Raw genomic sequence first — 6,000 nt, 5'->3', positions numbered from 1 at the left:
GGTGAGGAGAGATCTTTTTACCCAGTAACTGATTCGGATTTGGAATGAATTGTCTGACAGGGTGGTGAAAACAGATTCAAATTATAACTTTCATGAAGGAATTGGACAAATATTTCAAAGTGAATTTCTCCAGGATTATGGGGAAATCGGCAGGGGGTTGGACTAATTGCATCATTTTTTTCACAGATTCAGCACAGGCACAAAAGACCGATTGGCCTCCTTCTGTGCTGTATGATTCTCTGAAATAGTGATAGTCAGGGCAAGTCTGTAGAACAAGGAGAAATGGAGACAGGTCAGGGAGAGCACATCACCAAAACTGGGAGATACTACATTGGACAGGGAGGGTCGGAGGGGGAGAGAGCACGGACATACAGTCAGAATCAGCACCTTCAGGGGAAGAGAGAGAGAGGAACCAGTGAGTGTAGAACTGAACCCAGCCAGAGTCAACCTGCTGAAACACCAGTGAGTTCACACTGGGGAGAGATCATTCACCTGCTCCGTGTGTCGGAAGGGGTTCATTCAGTCATCCAACCTCACTGAACATCAACTTGTTCACACTGAACAGAGACCTTTTAATGTCCTGACTGTGAGAAGAGCTTGAAAAGCAGCAATGATCTGCTGAAACACCAACACACTCACTCTGGGGAGAGGCCGTTCCCCTGCCATGTGTGTGGGAAGGGATTCACTCAGTCATTCAATCTGCTGCAACATCAGCAAGTTCACATGTAACTGCAGGGGTTGGATTCTGCTGTTGTTGCTGCTATTCATCACTTTCAGAGACAAAGTTGGGTCTTACTTTATAACCAGTGTAGTCCAGAGCAAAAGCGTCTTCTTAATGTTGAGATAAACGGGAGAAGAAACCGGGAAGTGGCGGCGAGGATGGGGGAGGTGCTGCACCATCACTTTAATGGTGCACCCTCCCTCCCCCGGGTCCTTGCTGCACGTCCGCCAGGCCTGGCGGCTCTGATTGGGGTCGTGAGAGCCCCTGAGACTCGGTGCAGCTGAGGCTGCGCTCACCCCCGCTCAGCTCTGTTGTGATATTTAAAATACGAAAGGCCTTTTGGACTGAGAGCTGATCTGGAATTTAGAAAGCAGCATTACTGGAGGCTCATTGCTGCTCAGCACAATCTCACCCCCAATCCTGGGAATTGTTGATTCTGACACCCTGTAGCTCAGTTCTGCAATTAACTAGAGGGGGAGATGTGTGAGCAGAAAAACAGAGCGAAATGAAAACACAGCTGGACAGATGTGCAACAGGTCAATCCACTGTTACAATAACTCCATCACTGACTCCCTCCTGACAGTAATCAGCCCTTTCACAGAGACTGTGGGTGGCTCTGAAAAGAGCCTTTGGTTTATTAGATGTCATTTCGGCCGCTTTACTTTTTCTGGGAGCTCTGAGCGCTGGTTTTCTTGGGCAGCAGCAAGGCCTGGATATTAGGCAGCACCCCGCCCTGAGCGATGGTCACGTCTCCCAGCAGCATGATGAGCTCCTCGTTGTTGCGGACGGCCAGTTGCAGGTGTCTGGGGATGATGCGGGTCTTCCTGTTGTCCCGGGCCACCTGACCGGCCAGCTCGAGGATTTCAGCGGTCAGATGCATTTTGCAGCGCCAACGTCATCACATTTCCGCAACAAATCCATCTTCGTGCATGCGTGAGAAAGTGTCATTGGGTATCTAGCCACCCCATCCCCCCACCACTTGGCTGGAGGAAGTGGCTGAATGGGAGATTTTGAAGCTGTCGCTCTCCCCCCTCGGCAACTCACTCCAGGCCTCGACGATTCCCCCCCTCAGCCGCTCGCTCCAGACCTCGCTGCTCCCCCCCCCCCCCCACTCCCCTGGCCAGTTGTTCCTCGCTTCGCACCACCCCACTCTCTGGCCACTCGCTCCAGGCCATGCCACTTCCCTCCTCTCAGCCACTCACTCCTACGTCGCCCCGTCACCCCTTGCGGCCCTCCTGCTTCTACAGGTGGCGCCTGGTGAAGAAATGTGGGAGCGAGTGTCACGGCCAGAGCTAGCAGCTGTGGGCTGGGCTGGGACAGGGTGGGGGTGGTGGGGGTGCAGAGAGCGAACAGCCAGAGTGCGGAATTTCGCCAGTAGGGAGGAGGGGGAGAAAGCGAGTTGCAGAGGGGGGAGAGCGGTCAGTGGGGTGGCAGCTAGTAGCTGCGTTCGGGTGAAGTCAATCCTGGTCAGTTATATAAACAAATCACAATAACGAATTGGCAGCACATTTTATCCTCTGCCCGATTTTCCTTTCCATCGATCGGGGTGCTAATTCACTATCTTCCAATGGAAATTCAATCATAAAATTCCTTTTGTATTTAATAGGATTACTGAAATGTTAAATGGATCTGAGGATTACAGTTAGTATTAGCAAACGCACCCGAGTGAATTAGCACCCCAATCGATGGAAAGGAAAATCGGGGAAAGTATAAAATGTGCTGCCAATTCGTTATTGAGATTCGTTGAGTAATTCGATTCTGCCCAACACTGAAATTGGCGGCTTTTTTGAATTCAAACTTTCTACCAGGACGACAATTTAAGCCAATGATTTGCTGTATTTTCTAATTCGAAGCTCGGCAATTGGTTAAGACATGCGAATGGGAAGAGGGTGACCAATCAGAAGTGGGCTCTGGATAGCGCGGGCTCAAACTGCGGGAATTCCAGGTCCCTGAATGAATGAGCTGAAACTGATCAGTTTCACAAACCCTGTCAGTTTCAGTGCAGGAAACACCGTCTCGGGAGAAATAACATCACAAGTGGGTCTGGTTCCAGTGACGGCTGCTGCAAAACTCCCGGATTCTCTCATTGCAGCGAAATCATTTTGAAATTCTATGAAAACAATGAGTGATTCTGGAGGAGTGATGGCTTTTCACTGAGGGCATGTGTCGACTGGAGAAATAATTAACTGTAGAGCCTCAGGCACTGTTTACACAGCCCGTTCAGAAAATCAAATCCACTGCACATCCTTGCTACAAATGAAATGTCAAATTTGGGGATTCTAGTTTTGTATCTCGAACACAGCACAGATTTATTCCAGACAGTTCTAAACAGCCTATCCCAGCTCCCGTTTCCAGGTCACTGCTCTCTCTGTGAAACGGTGGGTGGCTCTCAGAAGAGCCTTTGTTGTGTTTGCTGGAAAGGGTCGAGTTGTTCAGCCGCTGAATTCGTAGAGAGTGCGGCCCTGCCGTTTCAGAGCGTACACCACATCCATGGCAGTGACCGTCTTGCGCTTGGCGTGTTCAGTGTAGGTGACCGCATCCCTGATCACATTCTCCAGGAAAACCTTCAACACCCCGCGAGACTCCTCATCGATCAAACCCGAGATCCGCTTGACCCCGCCACGGCGAGCCAGGCGGCGGATTGCTGGTTTGGTGATGCCCTGGATATTATCACGATGCACTTTGCGGTGCCGCTTTGCTCCGTCTTTGCCCAGTCCTTTCCCTCCTTTACCTTTGCCAGACTTTCTTTTATTAATTTCCAAAATATACTTTATTCATAAAAATCTGTAAAAAAAAAATACATTACAAAACAGTTCCAAAAAGCACCATGTCAGACAATACAAAGAGTGCAAAGGAGAACAGTTTCCTTCAATACAGGAGTGAGTTACCTCACAACCCTTCCATTTCATTGTCATGCCATGTACATTTTACAGCAAACAAATATTTTCTGGCTACAGTTCGAGTGGTTTCCCATGGATCCAGCTCCTCAGTTCAGCTTGGTGAGGGGACCTTACACTGTGGTCTTTCCACATTGAGCCTTTGCTGCGGCTGCCCCAAGTTTTAGTGCGTCCCTCAGCACGTAGTCCTGGACCTTGGAATGTGTCAGTCTGCAACATTCGGTCATGGACAACTCTTTGCACTGGAAGACCAGCAAGTTTCGGGCAGACCAAAGAGCATCTTTCAACGAATTGATAGTCTTCCAGCAACAGTTGATGTTTATCTCGGTGTGCGTCCCTGGGAAGAGCCCATAGAGCACAGACTCCTGTGCTACAGAGCTGCTTGGGATGAACCTCGACAAAAAACACTGCATCTCTTCCACACCTGCTTTGCAAAGACACATTCCAGAAAGAGGTGGGCAACGTCTCTTTTCCACCACAGCCACCTCGAGGGCCGCGTGTGGATGGGGTGAGACTTCGGGTGTGCAGGAAGGATCTGACAGGGAGGGCTCTTCTCACCATCAGCCAGGCAACATCTTGGTGCTTGTTTGAAAGTTCTGGTGATGAGGCATTCTGCCAAATGACTTTGGACTTCTGCTCAGGGGACCATCCGACAGGATCCACCATCTCCTTTTCCCGTAGGGCCTTGAGGATATTCCGTGCAGACCACTATCTGATGGATTGGTGGTCAAAGGTGTTTTTCCACAGAAACTTTTCCATGAAGGATAGGCAGTACGGCACAGTCCAACTGGATGGAGCAGTCAGCGGCAATATGACCAGGCCCATCCTTTGCAACACCGGGGACAGATAGAACCACAGCACGTAGTGACACTTGAAGTTTGCAAACTGGGGATCTACACACAGCTTGATGCAGCCGCACACAAAGGTAGCCATAAGGATGAAGGCGACGTTGGGTACATTTTTCCCGCCCTTATCCAGAGGTTTGAACATCGTGTCCCTCCGGACTCGGATCATTTTGGATCCCCAGATGAAGCGGAAAATGGCTCAGGTGATCGCCACAGCGCAGGAATGCGGTATGGGCCATACCTGCACCACGCACAGCAATGTGAGCGCCTCGCACCTGATGACCAGGTTCTTACCCATAATGGAGAGAGATCGCTGCTCCCACATGCTCAGCTTATGTTGTACCCTGGCTACTCGCTCCTTCCAGGTTTTGGTGCACGTCTCAGCCCTTCCAAACCATATCCCCAGCACCTTCTGGTAATCTGACCTAACGGTGAAGGGGACAAAGGATCGGTCAGCCGAGTTCCCAAAGAACATGGCCTCGCTCTTGCCGTGTTTAACATTGGCTCCCAAGGCCAGTTCGAGCTGGTCGCAGATGCTCATCACTCTGCGCACAGACAGTGGATCCGAGCATAAAACGGCGACGTCATCCATGTACAGGGAGGTTTTAACCTGAGTGCCTCCGCTGCCTGGGATTGTCACCCCTCTGATGCTCGCATTCTTCCTAATAGACTCAGCAAAGGGTTCAATACTGCAAACAAACAAGACAGGGGAGAGAGGACAGCCCTGTCTGACTCCAGATTGGATTGGGAAACTTTCTGATTCCCACCCATTGATTGAGACTGCACTACTGATGTTTGTGTAGAGTAGTTTGACCCCATTGCAGATTCCCTCCCCAAACCCCATTTTGGAATGCACATCCATCATGTAAGTGTGCGATATCCTGTCAAAAGCCTTCTCCTGGTCCAGGCTGATGAGGCAGGTGTCCACCCTCCTGTCCCGTACATAGGTGATCATATCCCTGAGTAGCGCAATGCTATCAGAGATTGTCCTGCCTGGTATAGTATAGGTCTGATCAGGGTGAATCACCAACTCCAGAGCAGACTTGAATCGACTGGCTATGACTTTTGACAGAATCTTGTTGTCAGCATTAAGCAGTAAAATGGGCCACCAATTTCTTATTTCTGTCCTCTCCCCCTTCCGCTTGTCGATGAGGGTGATGATGCCTTTCCTCATGGATTCTAACATACTGCCAGCCTGGAGCATACTCTTGTTTACTGCCAGACAAGTTGATTCTTGCCTCAAATCAGTGCACAATAAAAGAGACTGATTCCGTCAGGCTCCTTTTTATACAGGCCACCCGGACCTGGCTGAGAATGGCAGAGAGAGAGCAGGAAGGGGAGGAAACAGAGTGAAGATTGAACAGAGAGCAGATGGGGAGGAGACACCCAGAGTGACAGACGGAGAGAGAACGGCCCCTCATCTTTCAGCTCCACCTCCAGTTTCCTCCGGGCTGCCAATTTCAAACCCTTTATTAACAGTGGAACCGAAACCCAGCTCTCCACACAAAGCCTTCCAGACTCGGTCTTCATAGTCAAG

Source organism: Heterodontus francisci, unplaced genomic scaffold (genome assembly GCF_036365525.1).
Source record: "Heterodontus francisci isolate sHetFra1 unplaced genomic scaffold, sHetFra1.hap1 HAP1_SCAFFOLD_121, whole genome shotgun sequence".
Classification (NCBI taxonomy): Eukaryota; Metazoa; Chordata; class Chondrichthyes; order Heterodontiformes; family Heterodontidae; genus Heterodontus; species Heterodontus francisci.
This window is presented reverse-complemented; position numbering follows the sequence as displayed.